The sequence below is a fragment of the Eublepharis macularius genome, chromosome 5 (genome assembly GCF_028583425.1).
Source record: "Eublepharis macularius isolate TG4126 chromosome 5, MPM_Emac_v1.0, whole genome shotgun sequence".
NCBI classification, from domain to species: Eukaryota; Metazoa; Chordata; class Lepidosauria; order Squamata; family Eublepharidae; genus Eublepharis; species Eublepharis macularius.
In genome coordinates, this window is record NC_072794.1 from 26,196,630 (window position 1) to 26,207,646 (window position 11,017).

The following is an 11,017-nucleotide window of genomic DNA, read 5'->3' on the forward strand; positions in this document are numbered from 1 at the left end:
ATGTTTACTCAGAAGTGTCAATGGGGCTTACATCCAAGTAAGGGTGGCCTTTGAACCCTTGTGCTGATTTAAATTTTATAAATTCTTACTTTGAATTTTTTTAATGTTAATTTTTTATATTTTCAGCCCTTTCCTGTGTATGTCTACTCAGAAATGTGTTCAGTGGGCTCTTGTAGGCACAGGGTTGCCCCTTTCCTTTGAATTTTGTAAACTCGAGAGGTGCAGAAATGAAGTAGAAGCAAAAACGGCACACAGTCAAAACCTGGTAAAAATCACATGCTTGAAGTTTTCAGATATTGGGACCTGTGAATAGTTTGTTCAAGGAGAAGCCAGGTTGTGGTGGCCAAGATGACTGCAAAAGGGTAACTGTGTTAGTCAGTTGTAGCAAAATAAAAGAAAAGTCCAGTGGGAACTTGAAGACTAACTACATTTTATTTCACTACGAGTTTTTCTGAGTCATAGCTCACTTCTTCAGATATTTGAAGAAATCAGTGTGACTCATGAAATCTCTTATTGAAATAAATGATGCCATTTCAAGGTGTCACTGGACTTTTGTTCTATTCTGGGGACCAAGTATGGGAACAAACATTTTCATGACCCAGAAGCTCTCTTCATAAAGCCAACATTTCAAAACTCAAATGGAGATCTGGAAAATCTGTTTTCTTGTACTTGGAAGGATGTCTTTCCCTGTGTTCTTTGCATCTAGAATACCAATTGAGAATTTTAAGCATTAATTTCAATTTTGCTTGTAATGCCATTGCCTTACTGTATTGGGGGGGCAGTGATCTTCCAGAAACTGACCCCAAGTAAACCCTTCCATTTTCATTCAATGGAAAGGAGGCATTGGCTATTGATTACTTACTTCCACTATGTTAAAATGTTAGCCTCACTGATTACAAATTGCTCTGTTCTTTCTAGCCCCTAGATAAGTAGTGGAATGCTACCAGAGGGAAGGTGAAAGTGTTAAGATAGGACAGGACAGCAAAGGGTTAAACACACAAGCCATCAGGAAGGCTATAAGGAGAGCCAGTTTGGTGTAGTGGTTAAGAGCGGCAGGACTCTAATCTGGAGAACTGGGTTTGATTCCCCACTCCTCTGCTTGAAGCCAGCTGGGCGACCTTGGGCTAGTCACAGCTCCCGCAGAGCTCTCTCAGCCCCACCTACCTCACAGGGTGATTGTTATAGTGATAATAATAACATACTTTGTGAACTGCTCTGAGTGGGCATTAAGTTGTCCTAAAGAGTGGTATATGAATCGAAAGTTGTTGTTGTTATAAGGAAGAGCATTAAAATAATTTACCAGCATTAAAATATTTTGCTCGCTGAATTATGAATTCAGCTAATGAATCTTATTTGTAATAGTCAAGAAAGCAAAATAGGATCAAATAAAACGGAGAAAGGGAGAATGTTGTAAACCACTTTTCATCCCCATTGAGGAGAAAAGTGGGGTATAAATGAAGTACATAAACGAAATAGAAAGTAAAGCAAATGACCACAGAACTGAAGAGGCTGATAATTTGCCACTAACGTTCAACACCTGATTTTTGTTTTCTCCCAAGAGCAGAATGTTAAAATAATGTTCTGTTTTAAAAATCAAATTCTTCAATCATTCAGCTTGCTAACTTGCTCAAGTGGATCAGGGGAAGATCGGATGTACCACATTTCTTGCTACATTTTACTGAGAGATGCTGCATTTTTATTTATGAATTTGATAACTTTTACTAAGAGGAGGTGCTACCTTTTGATTTATGAAGAGAGCAGATTTTATTAAAAAGCTTCCTGTCTTCCTATTTTCCCTTGATTTATTCCTTTGTAATCAGAGTGTAAAAAAATTGTGCACAAATATTGGAATAGTGTTTGTGTGTTATGAGATGAAGATCTAAACAAGAAGAAAAGATAACTCGCACACACATTGCAGTGAGACAAAACAGGGGGTGAAGTAAATACATTTGGCACTATTCAGCCTAAGGGGCATTGATTGCAGTGAAAGTGTTACTCCCAACCCCCAAACTATTACCAGGAAAAGAGGAACACATACAATGCAAAATTGAATTATTCAGAAAGGCTTTTTTCTCGGATAGGAGGGTGGTATTGTAGGGAAGAGGTCTCAGATGTTTCACTAATGAATTAGGAACCATAAACTTCACCATTATGTTGCCTTACATATTATCTGTTGCTTTAAATATGCACTCCTATATACAACCTGTGCTTCATGTTGTTTAATGTCAGTCCTAGAATTGGTTATGTTTTATTTCAGCAATTCTTCAACCCCATATTGGATCCTTGCTAATGCTATGTCTTGGTAAACTTGTATTCATTTACCCTATGACATTGTTTATGGAAATGTCCTTGACACTGTATGGAAATGCCTGCCCTTGTCCTTGCTACTGATTGTATTAATCTCACACTATGTAATCCACCTTGAGTCTCAGTGAGAAAGGCAGACTATAAATGACATAAATAAATAAAATAAAGAGCCAAGAGAAATGAGTTAATTAAATAATTAGACTCTTGTGAACTCAGAATGCCCAATCCCTGCCCATCCTAAGCAAAGTTATACCTTCTAAACCCATCAGTGTTCATGGACTTAGAATGGCATAACTCTGCTCAGACTGGCATAGCTCTGGATTGGTCCCTTTCCAACTGGCCTTCATTGAGGGTGAATACAGTAATTCTAATGCATTGTCTCAGCGTGAGCAGTGACTACCAGAGCCCAGCTGTATGGGTTTATGTGGAAAGGAGGCCCAGCCCAGGCTGTAACCCCATTACTATGACATAGGGGTGTTTCTCCCCCTTTTAGACACCCAGTTTGGCGTAGTGGTTAAGAGCAGCAGGATTCTAATCTGGAGAGCTTCTCAGAGCTCTCTCAGCTCTACCACCTCACAGGGTGATTGTTGTGGGGATAATAATAACACACTTTGTAAACCATTCTGAGTGGGTGTTAAGTTGTCCTGAAAGGCAGTATATAAATTGAATGTTGTTGTTGTTATTTATGGCTCATGCACTGTATGTATGAAATGAGGTCATGAGACTGGGAGAGGCAGCATGTTGCAAGTTTGTACTCATGCAAAAACACAAGGAGGGGCTTCTCTGGAATCAAGGAATTTACTCTAAAGATAAATCTTTTTGGACCTAAGTGAAATCTTCCTCCAATTTTAACTCCAAAAGTGTGCCTTATGGTGTTAGAAGTTTGGGAAATGTTAAATTAAACACATGCTTCAATCTCTCCCATTTAAATCAGTACAACTGAAACATGATTAACTTTATTGGGGTTGTACCCAAGACCTCTTAGGTGCTTAATCAATTACTGCATAGTCATATAAATTGGGCAAATCATTCAAATAGTAATAAAAGGGGAGATTTCATATTAGAAGGCACAGTAGCAACTCTATCTGACACCGTTAGCTTTCAGCACCAGAATCCATGGACAGCGCTCATGCAACCAGTCCCCCTGCCTTCTCCAGAAAATATTTCAAAAGAAAAGCAAACATTTCAGCATTTACTTTCAGCATTCTTCTGTGGAACTGTGTGAGTTTATAAAAGTAGTCAAAGTGAAATGTGATCTTCTCATGAAGATATCGGCCTTACAAGGCAAGGGAGAGAAATCTACAAAACAGGGTCAGCTTCACTTCACAGATAATGTGGGGTGCATGGGATCATGACTTAGGAATAAAAAGAAAAACAAAATTCCTTCCTGTTAACCAAATCACCAAGACTATGAATTTGACCAGAGAGAGCTTTGAAAAAATAAGCGAGCAGAACGATTTCACAAAGCAAAACCCCCAAGGAAAATGGAGGGCATACACTGCCTATATGAAGAACTACAGACTATGGTTAGCTATCTATTGTCAAGTACTTGGTTCGCAACCAATTAATGCTGGTTCGGTGGGGGGGGGCTTCAATGGTTATACTAGGATAAGAGCCCTGGAGGGACTGCAGAGAGCACCCATCCAGGAACAGCTTTCTCAAACATAGCCAGCTGCTTAGCTTGGATCCTCCCAACATTTTGCGATTAGCCCTAGTACCCCATGGCAGTCATTTTGGGGTGGTGCCGACTACCCTCACCCAGAATACCAAAAGAGCCCATCGGCTCAACAGGGTTAAGGATCCCTGTAGGTAAAGGTAGTCCCCTGTGCAAGCACTGACTGACCCGGGTGGAGGGGGGGGATGATGCATCACAACATTTTCTTGGCAGACTTTTTTACAGGGTGGTTTGCCATTGCCTTCCCCAGTCTCCTACACTTTACCCCCAGGAAACTGGGTACTCATTTTACTGATCTTGGAAGGATGGAAGGCTGAGTCAACCTTGAGCCGACTACCTAAACCCGGCTTCTGCCAGGATCTAACTCAGGTCGTGAGCAGAGGTTAGGCTGCAGTACTGCAGCTTACCACTCTACACCACGGGGATCCCTGTAGCTGTGCATATTTATCTCAGTCAAAGTGGAATGATAACTGATCGAGGCTGCTCCCAGAGGTCTGCACAGTTCATTAGAAAGTCTTAGCACCATTAGGTGGCTGATATTGGCTACATCTCCAAGGGGTTCCTTTGACTTCCTCCTCGAATTCCAATTATCAGAAATCCTTGACTAGCCAAATACATTCCCCGTGCACTTTTATGCACACTCCTCCTTGTTTTCATGTGAATTTGTGTACCTATAAGCAGCACGAACAACCCTTTCTGATTTTTCCAGTGTTTAGGATTCAGTGGACTTCTAATGGGTAAGCTTTTGCCATGCTGATTCAGTGGAGCCAGGATTGGGGCACACTGGGAGACACTGGTAGAGATGGAGCAAATATATGCCTGAATCCTGGCTGCCAGCCACTGTCCTTATCAGAATGCAGCTGGCTGACTGCTGGAATTTCTGGCTGGGCCAGAGTGACCCAGTTTGGAAATTCCTACACTTCATTTCTACAGGGGCAACACTGCATAGAGATGTACAGCATTCTGGGCAAATATAGGTTATTCTGAAATCACTTTCTGGTGTCCCAATCCCAGTCTTTCTGTATACTGTGGGCATCCTTTCCACTAGAAATTTTTTTCCCCAAAAATGGCCACTTAATTCACTGCAGAAAAACAGCTGCATGCAATGGAGACTGAAGAAAAGCCCCTCCGGTCATGGACTATTCATCTTTAAAATCACTCTCGTTCAAGGGCTGCCTGATGAAAAAGGAAGTACTCACTGGGGCATTCCCTGCTGATGTGGATGGACCTTACTCAGCCAGTTCAAGCGTCTCCAAGCCAACAATTCCTCATGCAAGAGAATCTGAGGGTTAAAGCACACCGGCAGGGTACCCAGAGACTGGAGAGCTGATCCGCATACTGCAGCATAGAGGGATCTTAAAGTCAGCTCCTCTGGAAAAAGCAAAACAGCAGGGTTTCTTTAGCATGGCGAGAAGGATGCTCCAGCCATCCCTGTAAGACAAGCTCAAGTGCATTAAGACAAGCACCTCTCCCTCTATGTCACACTCATCCCGTCTGCTTGGATTGCAGCGGTTTCTAAAGCAGCAACATCTGGGCAGGACAGCTGCCCTCAGCCTAACAGCAGCCCAAACAAGAGCTGAGAGCACGGGAAAGCCACATCCGAATCACAGTTGACTTGGAAGTTCAAACCAGTCCACAACAATGCCAGTGGCGTTAGAACCACAGTTAAGTTTGACCAACCCCCCCCCCCCCAATTTGGTGACAACCTGAACCCAAACTCTGTACAGTGATTCTGAATGGAAAGCTGAAAGCTATGAAACACATCTGAATGCATGCACTTCTTTTGCATGTCTTGCTCAGCTCGCTATGGGAAGGGACAAAGAACCGAAGCAGTGGCCCCTCTGGTCATTGGAAGCCCTCCCTTGCTTCTGACATCTACTGCTCATCAACTTCACTGCTTGCATCCAAGTTCTAGTATTTTAGGAAAGGAAAAAAGTCCACTCTATCCACTCTCTCTACCCCATGCATAATTTTACAAACCTCTATCTGGCCACCCCCCCCAGTCATCTCTTTTCTAAACTCAAACGTCCTAGACTCTCCAGCCTTTCCTCATAGGATAGGTGCCCCAGCCTCTTAATCATCTTGGTTCCCTTCTTCTGTACTTTTTCCAGCTCTGCAATGCAATCAGTTAAGCATGAGGAGGATGTTGGTCTTGGTACAGTTTGTTGTGTCAACTAATGAAAACATCACTTGTTCAAAAGCTTTCTTGGTTGCTGTGGCTAACCCTGGCTCACTATGACTACAGAATTGTATGAACGATTGGCACAGCGCCTTGTAGGGAAAGGGCTGGGGGTGTGGCTTATGCATGCCAGTGGGAGGGGCTATACTGAGAACACTCAGAGGGTGTGGCTTGTTGATGTCATGAAGGGCCCCCTACCTGAGCACTGGTCCATCTCTCATGTTGGAAAGGACAGAAGCAGCTCAGGGGTAAAATGTCCCTGGGACCAACAGCATGTGTAGGGAGAAGGGAGAGCTGGGAATTGCAGGAAAAACCATGGATAAGTTTCTGCTACCTTCAACCCCCCTTCTGTCTATCACTGTTGCCTCCCCCTCCCTGCAACATCCCACAGTTTTCCTTTGCTAGGAAAGAGGAGTCTTCCTGCTTTCAAGTTCACTAGCATTCCTCTATGGAGCATTTCCTTACATCAACCATCTCTCCAGTAGAGTCCCAAAGCATCGTACAACATCATTCTCTCATTTTTCTTCTCACAACAACTCTGCGAGGTAGGTTAGGCTGAGCGAGGGTGACGGGCCGAAGGTCATCCAGCAGGCTTCTATGGAAGAATGGGGATGTGAACCCGGGTCTCCCAAACCTTTGTAGGACACAAAACCCACTGTGCCGTGCTGTGTCTCAACCTGTTTTGTGCTTGTGGTGGTTAATTGCCTGGACACTGTGTCAGTCGGGGGGGGGGGATCTATGTTGAGAGTCAGGGCTTTTTTCTGGAAAAAGAGGTGGTGGAACTCAGTGGTGGAACTCAGGACCGCACAATGATGTCACTTTGGGTCAGCTGGAACAAAGGGAGAGTTTTTTAAAGTTTAAATCACCTTTGGCAAAAATGGTCGCATGTCCGGTGGCCCTGCCCCCTGATCTCCAGACAGAGGGGAGTTTAGATTGCCCTCCACACCACTGCATGGAGGACAATCTAAACTCCCCTCTGTCTGGAGATCAGGGGGCGGGGCCACTGGCCATGTGATCATTTTCAAGAGGTGCCAGAACTCCGTTCCACTGTGTTCCTGCTGAAAAAAAGCCCTGTTGGGAGTGCAAGGGGGTGTGGAGATGAAATCTGGTTTACGAAGAAGCCTGACTCAGCAGAAGGATTTGGCCTTGCAGATGGCCTGGCAGATCTGTTTGAGCATATGAATTTGTGACTGAAAGTTCCATGTGACTGAGGGCCAGGCTACAAGTGACGAACGATACTTGAACGGCAAGTGAACAGACTCACGTGTATTCCTCCCTGTTCACTTGTGCTCCACTTGCCCTCCACTCAATCAGGAATACATGTGAGTCTGTTCACTTGCCGTTCAAGTGTCATTCGTCACTTGCAGCTTGGCCCTGAAAGTTCCGTGTGACTGGGGCACCCCACAGGCAAGGAGACTGTGCCGAACAAAACCTGGAAAGAAGCTCAAAGTTGGCTTCAGAAGGTCATGCCATATATTTATAGACAGCCTAACATTATTAGTTTAGAGAAGTTAGCTGTGTTAGTCTGTAATAGCAAAATAGTAAAGAGTCCAGTAGTACCTTCAAGACTCTTGCTTTCATGCATCTGATGAAGAGAGTGGCAGCTCTCGAAAGCTTATGCTACAATAAAGTTGGTTAGTCTTAAAAGTACTACTGGACTCTATTATTAATTTAGGTAATATTAAATTTTCAGTTTGTCAAATGAAAAGCCAGGAAACAGCTTGCTTGGAGACTCAGTGAGAGTGGCAGAAGGCCCTGCCTGAGGTGGCTTAAAGGAGATCAACTGTCCGACTGGCTGTGCTCAACACCACCAGCGCAGTTCAGTAGGAACAATATTTCCTCTCAGGATCCCAGCTAAAGTACAAGGCAGCCTCAGGAGCTTCCAAACCTGCCAGCAACTGAGCCTGATTAACTCCCAGCCTACAGGGGTAGGCTGAGGCTTCACAAACCTGTCTTGCTGCCTGGATCAGCTGGGCCCTGTCTAACTTCTGGCCTCCAACTGAAGCTCCCAAGTCTCCCTAGCCAGCCCCACTCCAGGGGCAGCTTGACTAGGCCTGCCTGAAGAGCACAGGACTGTTGATCCAGCCCCATAGGTGGAGAGCCCGGCTGCTGAAAGTGAGGCACTAAGGCCTCGAGGGAGTCTTTTGAGCCAGCAAAAGGCAGCCCTACAAGAACAGCTCCAGCTCTGCAGTTGCCTCCATTTGCCTCACCCCTCAGGACAGAAATGCCAAGTAAGTACCAAAAATTTTTGAGGAGGGCGCCAGCCTGTTTCCACCCTTCCTTGCACAGTGCAACTGTATATGGAGCTGTAACTAGACATGGGCACGAACCAAAAAAATTTATCAAATCCGCGGTTCGTGGTTCGGTGCCGATGATGATCCCGAAGTCGCGAACTGCAGTGGACATTTCCTGTTGCCGAACCGGTCCGCAGTTCGAGGTGCTCAGAACTGCCCCCGTTGCACTTAGAGAGCCCATATTCACAGGGAGTGTGTAGCAGGCTCTCCTCCAGCCAGCATCCAAGTTTGGTCAAGATTGCAATAGGGATCTTGGAGTTATACCCTCTCCAATCCGAGGCCCCCAGGAAACTCCTACAAAAATCCAAGCTCAATTATACTCTCTCTGTCTCTCCCCAAAGACTAGCAAGTAGCAAGCAACAGCTCTCACACTCCACTGCTTGCTGAAAGTGAAAGCCAGCCTAGGAGCGCAGTGCTTTTTATAAGCTGAGGTCCCATAGAGCAACGCAGGAGGTCTGTGTTTGGCCGTCAGAGGTGCCTATCAGGGTTTGCAGGGATGAGATTGGAGTGCCCGTGGCTACAGAACACCCCTCCCCCTCCCTCCAACTTGTCTTCTCCCAACTTGTAACCACTTTGCAGCACCATGGTTGGAAGGAAGACCTGCCGATCAAGGTAAGCTGGGATTCGATTCGTGTTTCCAGGGCGACAGAAGGAGAGCAGACAGAGTTCGGGCATTCCCCTGGCTCTGTTTCCAGGGGAATTTATTGCTGGCGCCTGAGTGTCTGGCTTCCCGAACCGCGGCCAAACGCACTGAACCAGGCTTCTTCCGAACGCTGGTTTGTTTGCCGTGGACAATCATGAACTGCCGGATCGCGATTGCGTGATCGCCAATTTCGTGGGTTTTTTATGTTCGTAATGCAGTTCGTGCCCATGTCTAGCTGTGATAGGAAGTATGTCAGAGGTGTTTATGTGTGTCAGAGACAGAAAACTTTCCCTCAGCTGAGAAATTACTAGCTACGAAACTGGGAAATACTCTTGGAAGTTGAGCCAGTGTGGTGTAATGGCTGGAGTGTCAGAGTTCAAATCCACAGTCTCTCATGGCTGCTCGCTAGACGACCTGGGGTCAGTCACACTTTCGCATCCTAACCTACCTGACAGGGCTGTTGTGGGGATAAAATGGAGGAGGGCAAAATGGTGTTGTAAATTGCTTTGTTTTGCTATTCGGGAGGAAAACGGTAAAAATATCTAAATAAAATAAATAAGAATATGCAAAGAGTCACACTGGATCAAACCAAAGGCCCACCCTGTCTAGTATTCTGTCCACACAGTGGCTGCTCAGCTGCTTCTAGGAAGCCCCCAGCCAAGATTGCTGCAACAGCATCTTCTCCTCCCTGCTCCCCTGAAACTGAAATAAAAGGGCATGCAACCTCTGGTATTGAAGGGAGTAGATATCCATTGTGACTAGTGGCCATTGATAGCCCTGTCTTCCATGAGCCATTTATCCCCTCCCCTTTTAAAATACTTGCATTTTCAAAAAATTGCACAGTTATGCAGAAGCCATATTTATGTTAGCATTCCCTTAATACAAAACGGGAACCAAGAAACGATTTCACCCAGGATCAGGGACCATACATTGGAGAGGCAGAATAGAAGTGGATGGGGGGCGGGTGTGAGGGCAGGGAGAGGGGAGAGCACCCTGTTCAGCTGGGATGAAGGTTCTTGCTAGATTTTCTTTTGTATCAGGGCAAAAATACAGCTGGCTTCTGAATTGCGCTCCTTGCTGCCGGTGCTTTGCTGCAGTGAGTAATATGGACCGGGGCAGAGGGTCTATATCAATCTAGCAAAGCAGAAAAATGAATGAAAATTGAATTCCCTTGGGGGGGAGGAGGGGGGAAGGGAGGGCTGTGCTCCAGACAGAAAGATAAATCAAAAGGATGCTGGGGAGGAAGGAAGAATGATGAACCAGCTTCCAGTCGCAATGGAATAATTAGGGGAACAGGTTGGAAAGGCAAAGGGGGGGAGGGGGGCTGGAGACATGGGGAAGGCAGTCAGCCTCGTATGTCACCCTAGACCGGGGCACACAGGCACAAATCCTTGTTGACAGGGAGCCGAATCCAAGAGAAAACGGTACTCAAATGAGAAGGTAAGAATGGAGTGGATTGGTGCCATTTGGTGGCGCACACCCCCCACCGTCCTATTGTGGAAATGAAATGGAAAGCAAAGTTTGCTCCCTGCCAGCTGAGCATTTTTCCTGTCCTGGGCCCAGAGAACAAGAGCCTTCTCAGGCAGTCTTTGTGTGTGTGTAAGCAAAAAAGACTCTCACATTTGTGATAGGCAATCCCTGACATCCTTCCTTCATGTTGCATTTTCTGTTGCTGCAAGATCGTATTTTCACAGGATTCATACTGCGCTGGGGCCCATTTTATGTTTCTTTCCATATTACCCAAAGGCCCATCGACTCACAGTGATGACAAGAGTCCCCGCCGCCGCCACCACCATGCAGAGCACACATGCCTCATTCTGTGGCAATGCTCTAACTATGAAAAGTGATGCTACCAGGCTGACACTCCATAAAAGGTAGAGGGCTGCTATGAACTCCATTGTCCCACATTCAAACTCAGA